We start from the raw sequence: 13,523 nt of genomic DNA, 5'->3' as shown, positions 1-13,523 counted from the left end.
CTTTTAGTATAACTTTCAAGAAATATATTTTTAGGTTTTTATTGTAACGTCTTAATGTAAAATACACAAATGTGTAAAGAAATTGCTCTTTGTTTCATTCTAATGTATAAATTTACCTGGGAAATAAAATTATTTATGATAATAGTTACAAATACCCACCCTCATTCATGATTCTTTCCTGGTATTTGTCCTTACCTACTGTTGAAAGAAATGACCATAAATAAATTATTCTCTTCTGACTGTTTTGGGTGTATTTCTGAGATGGGGATGTTTGTACAGAATAGACTTAGGTCTGGAAAGAGTGAAATTGCACATATCTGTGAACCCAGGTTTTAGTGGCCCAGAGGCCAGTTGATATCTTACAGGATGGCTGATCCAGGCCTGTTCTAATGACCAAAGAGGCTCTTCTCCCTTCCTCTCTACATCATTCCATCCAAACAATGAATTATTGATTGAGGAATACCCCAACATATCTCAAGGCTAATTTTGGCACCCACAGAAAGTCAATTACAGTGTATGTTAGAAAGAAGAGATCCTGGTAGATAAAATTTTTCTATACTTATCCAGCTATAAAGTACTTGAATTTGTATGCAATTGTTAGGATAATTGAATTTTTTTCATCAAATTGAATGTTAAAAATGCAATTCCACCAAATATAGAAAATAAGTAAAAATTTGGTGGGTATGAAAAGTGAGAGAGGTGCAGAGGTTTTTAAATTTCTTGTTAAATATATATTAATGCAAATTCATGCAAATTAATTAAATGGTAAGCTGATAGACAACATAGGTAATGCCTGATGAATATCCTCTAATAGGGGCAGTTATGTTTTGGGCTTGAATTACCTGGCATTCTTTTGACCTGGGGTCCATAGACATAACCTTAAAGTTAAAAAATAAAGGAACACATTATAATCAATATATTTACTAATTTTTCTGAGCATAATTTTACATTCAGTTTTTAAAATCAGTTTTAACAGCTTGAGTTCAAAGAATAATTTTGTGGATGGCTGAAATAAAAGAAATGAAGAAAAACCTTAAAAGGCATTATGAAATTTCTCTGGCTTGTACTTATACTGACTATGCAGTTGTGGATAATCAGGTAAGAGAAAAAAAATGGGATACATTTAGTTTGCTAACACTGTTGTAACAAAGTACCACAGACTGAGGGCTTCAACAACAGAAATTTATTTTCTCATAGTTCTGGAAGGTAGAATTCTGAGATGAAGGGGTCAGCAGGGTTGGTGCCTTCTGAGAGTCGTGAAAGAAGAATCTATTCCAAGTCTCTTTTCTGGCTTGTAGATGGCTGTCTTTTTTCTCTATCTTCACATTATGTTCCCGTTTTGTGTTTGGGTCTGTTCATTGGTATCAGATTTCAAGCTTGAATGTTGGGTACTATGGAACTATTCTATTTAAATACCATGTATCAGATATTTTATAGGTTAAATAGGCTCTGGGTTCTAGCCTAAAACACAATTCTCTTTTTAGAAGTGTGTTTAACTCTGCACTGATTTCTAAACATTAAAAAAAAATTATTTAAATTCAATTTAGTTAACATATACTGCCTTATTAGTTTCAGAGGTAGAATTTAGTGATTCATCAGTTGCGTACAACACCCAGTGCTCAGTACTTCAAGTGTCCTCTTTAATGCCCATCACTCAATTACCCCATCCCTAACATATGACACAATTGTTAAGTTGAAGAATAAATGCTTTAATTTGATATTGTGTACTCTTTGGGTATTTCAGACTTTAAGGAAGATCTTACACAGACTGAGAGGAACAAGACAATGCTTTAAACTGCATTGTCTGTTACAGTGGGACATTGGATATATCATCACAGATCGATGGAGTAGAAACAAAAACAAATTGTAGAGATGCTTTTCAGACTGAGGCACATCAAGGTTGGTAAAGTCTGTTGATCATTTTCCTAAAAACACTGCCTTCATTCCTTTGGACTAAGTAGGGGAAAGAAATGTACCCTGATGGCTTATAGGAAAGTCACCTTATCTACCTTCTCTATAACCCTTCCACTTAGAGGGATGCTCTGCTAAGGTTTTAGCATATTTTATTCCATTCTTTTAAATACATTTGTACATGGTTAATATATAATGTGTATACAATTTGGTATCCTGTCTAGTTGCCTAATAGTAAATAATTAAGAATATTATTAATTGGCATTACATAATAAACACTTTATGACTGCATCAAGATATGCATGTATATAATTTACTTAAATATTCTGCTAATTGTTGAAGCTTTTTGCCTATAAACATATATCAGCATTTCTGATTTTTGACTTGGAAATCAGTTGATTCTGCAAAGTGAAATAACAGTTCAGAGGGCTAAAGTAATTTTAAGTCTCTGAGAATATATTGCCAAATGTCTTTCCAGAGTGACTCTGTTTACTTCACCTTGACAAATTTTGAGTATTATGGTTAGAAAGTGGAGTTGTATATATAGTACAGAGTATCCTATATACCACACGCCCAATTTCCATATTATAAATATCTTGCATTACTATGGGTATATTCATTACAATTAATGAATTAATACAGGTAAATTATGTTTTAACTAAAGTCCATTCTTTATTCCGATTTCTTCAGTTATTCCCCCTAATGTCTTTTGTCTAAAAGTTCCAAGATCCCATCCAGGAGACCACTTTACATTTAGTTGTTGGACCCCCTGACTGCCTCTTGGCTGTGACACTTTCTCAGATTTGCCTTGTTCTTGAAGATCTTGGTGGTTTTAAGGATTACTGGCTAGGTGTTTTGTAGAACATGCCTCCATTGGAATTTCTCTGGTATTTTTCTCATCATTAGGCTAGGGTTATGTATTTCTTGAAGGAAGACCACAGAGGAAATGTCCCACTCTTACCATATCAAATCAAGGATAAGACTACTGACATGACTTAACCACTATTGATGTTAATTTGGGGCACCTGGCAAAGATAGTATTAGTTATATTTTTCCACTATAAAGTTACCTTTCCTTTCTGCTTTCCATACTGTCTTCTTTGGAAAGAAGTCACTCTGTGTGGCCCACAGTTAAGGACTAGGTAGTCCTTATAGTCCAACTCTTTATAGTTGGAGTAGCTACATAAATTATTTGGAATTCTTTTATACAGGTGATATGTCTTTTCTCCTCCATTTAATTATGTATCCAACATTTATTTATATCAGTATGGACACATGGGCATTTATTTTATGCTTTGGATTATAGTTCAGTGCTACTTTATTTTTTTTATTGCTCAAATTGTTCCAGTTTTGACCATTGGGAGCTCTTTCACTTACTTCTTGCATTCCTTTGGCATGCTTCCATTATTGTGTGTTGTTGTTGTCATTATTGTTGAACACTTTCTTACTTTCCAGCAAAATAAGATGTTGCAGGCTCACCTTGTATGTTTCTTGTCCCAGTCTTAGAATCAGTCATTTCTCCAAAGAGACCTAATTTTTTTTTGGGGGGGGAACAAGTCTGAGAAACTATTACAATTGAGAAGAGCCTAGTGACACATGTCTACTAAATGTAAAGTGATGCCCTGGATGGATCCAGGAAAAGGACACTAGGTAATAATGAAGAAAATCTGAAAAAAGTATGAATTTTTGTTAATAATCCAATATTTTTTCATTAATTGTAACAAATGTAAGTACAAACTTAAAATATTAGTAATAGGGGAAAGTGGATGCAGAGTATTTAGGAACTCTGTGCTATCTTTGTAAATCTAAAAAGGTTCTAAAAATAGAGTTTATTTAAAAATGTGTTCCATACATGAATTAAAAGATGTGTTCTACAGGTACTGGCTGTAGTGTCCTGTCAGGGTTCTTAATTTAATCTGTATTAGTTATAATTTGTTTTTTGGTCTTCTATCAATTACTGAGAGTGGAATTATTGAGAGTAGAAAGTGTTAAAATCTCTCACTCTTACTGTAAAATTTTTTATTTCTTTTTGTAGTTCTGCAAGTTTTAGTTAATATGTTTTAACATAAACTATATTGTATAAGGATATAGCCTTAAGGACAAAGCACATAGTAAGCTCCCTGAGGAAAATAGAGAGATTACTGTAACTGACTTCCTGAAAAGAAAAATTAAATCCAGATAAGTAAAAATTTACCTATAAAAACTGGAAGAAATAATCATCCAATTAGATTTTTATACAAAGCAAAGCTATCCTTCAAGAATGAGGGCAAGTGGAAAATTTTGGACTAATAAAAACTGCGAAAGTTCATCATCTCACCTGATCACCAAAATGAAACTAAACAATTCAGGCAAAATAAAGATGATTTCAGGAAAATAAAAGATGGTCAAACATACACAAAAGATTCTAGAAAATGTTAAATGGGAGTAAATTAAAACTATTATTATCTAAATAAAAAAATTTATTTTATTTTTATTTTTTTAAAGATTTTATTTATTTATTTGACAGAGAATAGAGAGAGAGAGCACAAGCAGGTGGAGTGGGAGAGGGAGAAGCAGGCTCCCTGCTGAGCAGGGAGCCCGATGCAGGACTCCTCTCAGGACCCTGGGATCATGACCCGAGCCAAAGGCAGATGCTTAACTGACCAAGCCACCCAGGTGCCCTAAATAAAAAAAATATTAAATAACATCTTAAAATAAATAAAAAGATAAAATATGTTACAATAGTATATGTTTCAGAAATGGGAGTTGTTTGAGGTAATGTTCAAAGGGAGGACAAAATTATTGATAAATTTTGGACTTTTTTCTTTTAAAGATTTATCTATTTATTTCAGAGAGAGAGAGCAGTGGGAAGGAATAGAGGGAGAGGGAGAGAAAAACTCAAGCAGACTCCATGCTGAGCACAGAGTCTGACTCGGGGATCAGTGCCATGACCCATGAGATCAGGACCTGAGCTTAACTGACTGAGTCATGCAGGCACCCCAGTTTTGGACTTTTATAGGATAAATACAGATTATGTAAATTTGTCAGTACTCACCGAGAGAATAGAATTTGAGTGTATAATATCCAAACTGCAGAGGAAAAATGAATAGCATGAGAAACATCTAAATCAATCAAAAAGTAATCAAGAAAGCAGACAAAAAGATTTAAAACACAAATAGAAAGCACAATATAAAATGGTAGCTACATCATCAAATATATCAATTATATTAAATGCATTGGAGTTCTTGCTTTGTCTCCGATTTTATTCCCTACTCTTTTCTCTTAGAAATATTTTAACATAAAAGTAATACTCCTTTTATAACCTATTGGTTTTATTTATACAAAAAAAGAATGTTTACTGAATCCACATTATTTTGTAATCTGGATTTCACATAATTTTGTAATCTGGAAATGTAATATTAAGGAAAAACATTAAAGTGAATGCATTTCTCTAGGAGACTCACAATTATTTATTCCAAATGAAAATGTAGTTTGCATTTTTGGTGACACTGGCTTCCCATTGGATTTTACTCACAATTTCAGGGGGTCTAATTAAGTCAATATTTAGTGCCTATGTATACACCCATGTATTTGTATGCTAAATTTGTTTTTCTGATTTTTTTCTACCTTCCACCCATAGATAGTAACAGCTACCTCAACCCTTGCTTTGGGAATTAATATGCCATGTAAACCTGTTGTTTTTAAAAAAGATTCTGTTTATCTGGATGCCTTGAACTTTTGACAGCTATTTATGCTACATGCTTTTTTTACATTTGTATGCACAGGGATCTGGAACATCCATTCAGTAAGCCAAGGTAAATCACATTTTTTGTGAAACATTTGGAGACTACGTTAAATATTTGAAAATCGGTTCTAGATATATGACATGAATATGATTATATTTAGAGATGTTTTAAGCAATCATTGACTGGCTAAACAGACTAGTTTTCTTGATAATATTCTTGCTTTGGTAAATTTTATTAAACTTGAACAAAAATAGTATGAAGGAGAGGTAACCACATCTTTGGAGTACTTGATTGGTTCCAGGCACCAGTGATTATAAATGGGCTGTCTACAATGTTCTCAGTTCAGACTAATTTCTAGAAATACATTGGTAAATAAGATGAAAATTGTCTTGCTTAAAAATCATGATCTTCGAACAGGGATTACTAAAAAAGCAACCACATTTTAGTAATATATTTGTAAAATAAAATATTTTAAACTTAGCTAAAATTAACATATCAACCAACAAAGGACTCTTTCAAGGTTTTTGTGAAAGTTTAGTATTTCACATGATATAGGTAAATTAGACATTAATCAATTACAGAGACAAGACATGAAATTATTTAAAAGTTATGTGATCATCTCTTTAGATGTCTGGTCATGCAGGAAGACGTGGAAAAGATCTTATAGGAAATGGGTTCTTCTATGATATTCCATTACCTATGATAGCACTTAAAGTCTAATGTGTCCATACAGAAGGGTCAATTTCCTCTAATAATATCTTTGGTTCTCTGACTTATGCTGTTAGTTGCTAAAGCAAACGACAAAGAGGATGCCAAAGCAAAGGTAAACTGTTTCATATTATTTAAATTACTTTAATGAATATAATTATTTCAGCTCAACTTTATAATAAGTTACATAACATGAAGGGAATAAAATGACAATGTGCTGTAAATAAACTCACTGTAACATTTGCTTCTATTTTACAGTACCCTTATTTAACACAAAAGCATGCTTTTAACTTTCATGCTTTCAAACATATGGAGAATTAAGCCCCTGATTTTTCTGTTATAATTATCCCTGGGCTCTGCATATGTTAAAAAAGAAACTTTTTTCTGTAAATATATATGGGCTAAAATATTTTAAAAGTCAATTTCAAAAAAAAAATAATTAATGGTTCAAAAAATGTACAAAATACTGAAATGTTCATAATTCTTGGTTCTAAATTTTTGTTTACTTCTCACCTGTCATGCAATTGTGATTACTCCTCTCTCCCTCTGAATTTTTTTACCATTTTCTGTTTATACACACATGTATTTAATATAAAACATTATGAAATACCTAATTATAAGTATTACAATAATATAATAAGTAATATAATAAAGCAATATGAATGCCTAATTTAAAATGTAAAAATGTACCATACATTGTATATAGTTCATAAATATATATAGTAACATGTTCCATGATAGAAATGTTTAGTTGTCCTTTTGGGTATTACATTTGGAGGACCTACTACAAAATTTGCTTAATATCTAACTTGATATTTTGATATATGTCTCTATAGACATTATCAGTTCTCCAACATTCATTGACATTCTCCAAGCAACTAAAGATCAAGTTCATGTTAAAATTTTATTTTATATATTCTTTGCAATTCTGGGTCACAGAGGTAAGATTTAAACCTGTTTTTCACTAAGTCAAGGTGTTAGTACATGTATGTACCTCTACTGTACTAAAATCTCTCTTGTTAGTTTGTTTGATAGTTCTTATTTATTTGATATTTCTGAGATCAAGAGACTAAGGTTAACATGTTAAAATTGATTTCTAGGAGTATGTGTGTCAGGAATGTATTCCCATTGGATATTCTAGACTTGTGTCCCATTTGCACTACCATGAACCTGTGAATTTTGTTTTAGTAAGCTTGCTAGTGAAAGGTTTTTTCACAGGTTGTGTATTCTGAAACATAGATGGTAAACAAGTTTTCCTTTCTCAAACTTCCACTCATTAGATAGTGTGCTTACACTGATAGAATTATAGCAAACTGTTTTCAGTTTTTTATTCCTTTAATGTTGTGATACAATACACACAATATTTATGAAATAAATATAATTCAATGATGATTACTTTCTATGATCCTTTCATGGAAAAATATAGACTCATATAGATTAAAGGCTTTATGGTGTGATCTAGTAGTTACTAAGGAATGTGATATAATATTATTTTAATTATTTTTATGTAATGGAATATTACTCAACCATCAAAAAGAATGAAATCTTGCCATTTACGATGACGTGGATAACTAGAACTAGAGTGTATTATACTAAGTGAAATAAGTCAGTCAGGGAGACAAATACCACATGACTTCACTCATATGTGGAATTCAAGAAACAAAACTGATGAGCATAGGGGAAGGGAAGGAAAAATAACATAACATAAAAACACAAAGAGAGGCAAACTGTAAAAGACTCTTCCCTAGAAACAAACGAAGGGTTGTTGGAAGGGAGGGGGCGGGGGGTACTTGGGTGATGGGCGTTAAGAAGGGCACATGATGTAATGAGTACTGGGTGTTATATGCAACTGATGAATCACTAAATTCTACCCCTGAAACTAGTAATACACTATATGTTAACTAACATGAATTTAAATTAAAAAAAAAAAAAAAGGAGAAGCTGAAAGAAAGAAAAAGTAAAAAAAAAAAGCCGGATTCGTGGACTCCAGCTCTGCCACTTAGCATGTAGTATCCGGGGCTGTTTCTTATCTGTAAATTGGGAATCATAATACTGTGTGCTTCAAAGGATTGCTATGAAGATTAAAATAATTCATATATGTAATTGGCACCATTAGCTCTTAATTTCATAACTAGTGTTATTTTCAGATGAAATGACTGGCCACTGGAAAAGCCAAAAGAATCAACAGAAAAAAATGATTACAATTAATCATTTAGTTTAGTAAGTCTTCAAATGCAAAATAGGTATAATAAAATGTATAGTTTTCACACATTCTAAAGTTACAGAGAAAATAAAATGTAGAATAATCTAACAGTAAAAAATGGAAATTAACAAGATACTATAGTTCATTTGTTAATTTGGCAAAGATTGCAATTACTAGTTATGTTGATAGGGCTATAAATAGTTTTATGATTTAAAAATATTCTTTAATGTAGTAATTCTACTTCTTAGAATTTATAATAATTATATAATCAAAGATACAAAAATGATGTAAAAATGTATTTTATTAGTTTCCTAAGGCTGCTGTAACAAAGCATCACAGACTGGGTGGCTTAAACAATAAAAATTTGTAAGCTCTCAGTACACTGGAGGCCAAAAGTTCAGGCAGGATTAGTTCCCTCTGAAGACTGAGGGATAATATTCCTTGCCTGTCTCCTAGCTGCTGGTGGTTTGCTGGCAATTTTTGACATTCCTTGGCTTGTAGTCAAATCAGCCCAATATCTGCCTTCATATTCATGGTGTTCTGCCATGAGTTGTTGAGTTAGCCCCTGGTACTGAACTCGAGACATCCTAATGCCGGTGGTGCTGAGGGCAACACCTGACCGGCCAGCAGGCTCACGATAAGAGGAATGGCTGTGGGGAATGTTGGGGGTGGCTAGGAGGTCTCCATGTAAGTGGGGCATCGCTCCCGGGGAGGACTGAAAGATCAGGTAAGAGACTGACAAGCATGCATGATTGATGGAGTGGGGTGATGCAGATATATACACCTTGATCACAATCCAGAAAAGTGTTGTTAGGTGCACAGATCTGACTGTGGCCCGTGACAGGAGAGGAAGGTTTCCGTACAGTGGTACTGGAGCCAGAAAGGGATAATCTGAGGTCCCCGGTGCCAAGGTGGGAGGTGATACGGTGGACTGGTTGAGGATGACACCTAGGTATTGGACGGGACCAGGCTTCATACAGATCCAGCAGTCAGACGCTGAGGGTGGATTTGAGTGGTTAAGCACTTGGTGGGAGGTGTTAATCATACCTAACAGTTGTTCTATAGATGCTTGCTGTGTGTGGATGGAGGACCGAGGGATATGCCAGGGCGAGTTATTTTCTGTCTGACTCTGAGGGTTGACTGCAAGGCTTGGGGCGAACATGGACTTAATCATAAACTTGGATATGTGGTCGGTCCCTATAGAGTGATATTGGCCCAACAGGAGAGTGATTCTTGTGGCCCATGATGTGGCATTGGGTTCTAGGACTGAGAGAGTGAGCGGTATACAGTGATTGTTAGAGCAAGAGGATGGGGTGGTGTTGTGTGAAAGGAAATCTGGATGTCACTGTGCTGGATGAGGTTTCACCACCCATTGGACCATTGTTCCATTCCCAGCCAAGTTGCCACCCAGGACTTGCATCCCCAGGCTTGTGAGCAGAACTGGGGGCAGGTGTTTGGCTGTTTCATAGGGCCCCTGCAGATGTAGATATCTACCAGCCAGTAACCTGAGTGAGGGCCATGGTAGGAACACTGTCTATGAGGTTCCTAGGCAGTATCAAGAAGCTGGCATCCATCAAAATGGAGGTCAAACTTTGGTGTGTGCCCATCCCAGGTGGAAGAAGTCAGTGGGGGTGCTGGTGCGGGATTGAGGGGGATAAGATGGAAAGTCCATTTGCCAGTAATGGTGATACGAGAGTTTGCCCCCTTGCCGGGCTGGGCAAGCTAGAGGCAGTGAGGAGGAACAGCACACCAGGTAGCAGAAGACCAGGACTGACTGCGGCCAGGAAGACCATGGTGAAATGCACTCAAGGGTAGACTGCAAAGGGCCAGTAAAAATGGGGTCTATGACCTTAGGTAGAGGGAGCCATCGTGCCTAACCTGACAGCAGATGAAACCTGTGGACAAGTGAGTGCAGTAATACACCCTAGGGTGACCCAATAAGCAATGACAATAGTAAGCCTCTGGGGAAAAGTCCAGTCAGGAGGGGCAACAATGAAGAGTCTGACTCCCAAGATAAGGGAAATCATGCCAGTGAGAGCCAGGGACCATGGTGAGCAGGTGTCAATCAGTCGGTGGGATCTTGTTGAAGGTGAAGCCAGAGCGGATTCATGAGGTCTGGCTGGACTCTCCGCTGGCATGGCTCCTTGTTCAAATGATGAGCTTTCTTCACTCTTGAGTGGTGGACCCACGGGGTGACACATGAGACCTTGAGGGCAGTAGGGGTGGTTAGAACAACAGTGTGGGGCCCTGTCCACTGTGGTTTGAGGGGGTTTTTCTTCCAATATTTGACCCAAACTGAGTCCCCTGTATGGAAGGAGTATACCTGAGACCCTAAGGAGATTGGGGCCCTCTCAATGGTATACTTTTGTAATTTATTTAGGGTGGTCCCCAGGGCCTGAAGCTGCTCCTTTATTTTTTTATCTCCAACCTGATGTAAGTTTCCTGGAAGGCTCCCCAGGCATGGGGGTGGCCGTCCATATATTAACTCGAATGGGGAGAAACCTAATGTCTCAGGTGTGCAGCGAGCACACAGGAGAGATGGGGTAGCAGATCTGGCCATGGGAGGTTAGTCTCCTGACAAAACTTTGCTAAGGTTCCCTTGAGGGTGTGATTCATTCACTCTACCTTTCCCTGAATTTGGGGGCTGGTAAGCAGTGTGGAGTCTCCAGGTGATGTTAAGAGATTTGGTCAAGACCTGTACAATGTCTTCTACAAATGCAGGTCCATTGTCACTATGATTGTTAATGGCAGGCCGAACTGGGGCACGATCTCCAGCAAGAGGACTTTAGCTACCTCTTGGTTTTGCTCCATCCTGGTCGGGAAGGCTTTGACCCACCCAGAGTATGTGCATACTATTACTAGGAGATATCTGAACCCCTTGCTCGGCTGCACATCTGCGAAGTCTACCTCTAGATCCTCGAAGGGGGTTGCTCCCACCCTCTGGACACCTGGAGGGGGGCGCTTTGCCATCCGAGCATTATTTTTAGCACATGTTATGCACTGTTCACTCATTGCTTGACACAGTGCTGGCAGTTGACTGATGTAGTAGTGCTTCTTGAGAAGGGCCTCTAATGCAGTTTTTCCCAGATGAGTTTGTTGGTGGTATTTCTTGACTAGATGCCCTTTAGTTGCTGTTGGAACAAAGATGAGCCTATCTGGCATTATCCACCATCCCTTTTCAGTCAGGGTGGCTCCCTCAGCCATGGCCCATTCTTTCTCTTTTTCAGTGTAACTGGGCAGAGGGACTTCTTCTGGGTGTGTCATGGCCATGGTGAGGGAAGGGGCTCTGTTCATGTCCTCACTGGCTGCGGTCTTGCCTGCCTCAACTGCCAGATGATTTCCCCATGCTATGGGGTCATCTCCTTTCTGTTGTCCCTTACAGTGTGGGATTGCTACTTCCTTTGGAAGCCAGATGGCTTTGAGGAGTCTCAGTATCTCCTCCTGGTTTTTGATAGCCTTTCCTCCGGTGGTTAGGAGGCCCCTTTCCTTGTAGATGGCCCCATGTATATGTACAGTAGCGAAGGAGTACTGAGAGTCAGTATAGATATTGACTTGCTTGCCTTCACCAAGGGTGAGGGCTTGGACTAAGGCATATAATTCAGCCCGTTGAGCTGACCATCCAGCTAGTAATGCCTTAGCTTCTAGGACTTTAGTGGTTGTGGCTACTGCATAACCCGCTTTCTGGGCACCCTCCTATAGGTAACTGCTGCCATCGCTGAAAAGCGTGAGCTCTGGATTCTTTAGGACTTGATCCCACAGATCTGGATGGCTCACGTAGACCTCATCAGTTCCCTTGGAACAGTAATGGTCTGGTTCCCCCTCTTCCATGGGGAGAAAGGTTGCTGGGTTTAATTTACTGTTTCAAGGGTGACGCACGGGTTTTCGCAGAGGAGCCCTTGGTATTGTGCTAGCTGAGAGTTGGAAAGGAAGAGGTGCCCCTGTGTGTTCATGAGGGACACAGCTGTATGAGGGATCTTGACATTAACTTCTTGCCCCAGGGTGAGCTTGTCTGCCTCCTTGATGAGCAGGACTGTGGCTGCCAGCGCCCTGAGGCACAGTGGCCATCCTGCTGCCACGGAGTCCAGGTTTTTTGACAGATATGCAACTGGCTGTTGCCAGGGCCCAACAGTCTGGGTGAGTACCCTGAGCACTATCTTTTCTTTTTCATGTACAAAGAGATGGAAGGGTTTCCCTATTTCTGGTAGGCGCAGGGCTGGAGCCCACCCCAGGGTGGTCTTCATCTCTGTGAAGGCGGCTTCTGCTTCCTTAGTCCAGGCAGGGGGTTCTCGATCTGGTCCCCCTAAGAGATCATAGAGGGGTCTTGCTATTGCCAAGAACCCAGGGATCCAGATATGGCAGAATCCTGCAGCCCCCAGGAATTTTCACAGGCCCCTTTTTGTCTGGGGCTGTGGCAAGGAGACAATGATTTTCTTTCTCTCCAGCCCTAGTTCTCTCTTCCCTTGGGTGAGGAGGAAACCAAGGTATCAGACCTGTTGTTGGCAGATTTGTGCCTTCTTCCATGAGACTAGGTATCCCAAGTCTGACAGGAGCTGTAGGAGGGCCTTTGTGCCTTTTGTGCAGTCTTCTTGTGTGTCACTGGTGAAGAGGAGGTCATCTACATACTGGAGGAGGGTGCATTGTGTGGCCTCTCTTGGGAAGCTGGAGAGGCCCACGGCCAGTGCTTCCCTGAAGAAGGTTGGTGAGTTTTTAAACCTCTGCGGGAGGTGTGTCCAAGTCAGTTGCATCTGGTGCCCTGTGTCAGGTTCAGACCATTCAAAGGTAAATGGTGGCTGGCTCTGGGGAGCTAAGTGGAAGCAGAAGAAGGCATCCTTCAAATCTAGGCAAGCGAACCATTTGGCTGACCCTGGGATTTGGCCGAGGAGGGTGTATAGATTCGGGACCACTTGGTGCAGAGAGATGGTCACCTTGTTGATGGCCCGCAGGTCTTGAACTGGTCGGTATCCCCCTCCTGGCTTC

Source organism: Callorhinus ursinus, unplaced genomic scaffold (assembly GCF_003265705.2).
Source record: "Callorhinus ursinus isolate GAN/ISIS: 27379988/994484 unplaced genomic scaffold, GSC_fseal_2.0 scaffold4, whole genome shotgun sequence".
NCBI classification, from domain to species: domain Eukaryota; kingdom Metazoa; phylum Chordata; class Mammalia; order Carnivora; family Otariidae; genus Callorhinus; species Callorhinus ursinus.
Note: the sequence above shows the minus strand (reverse complement) of the source record.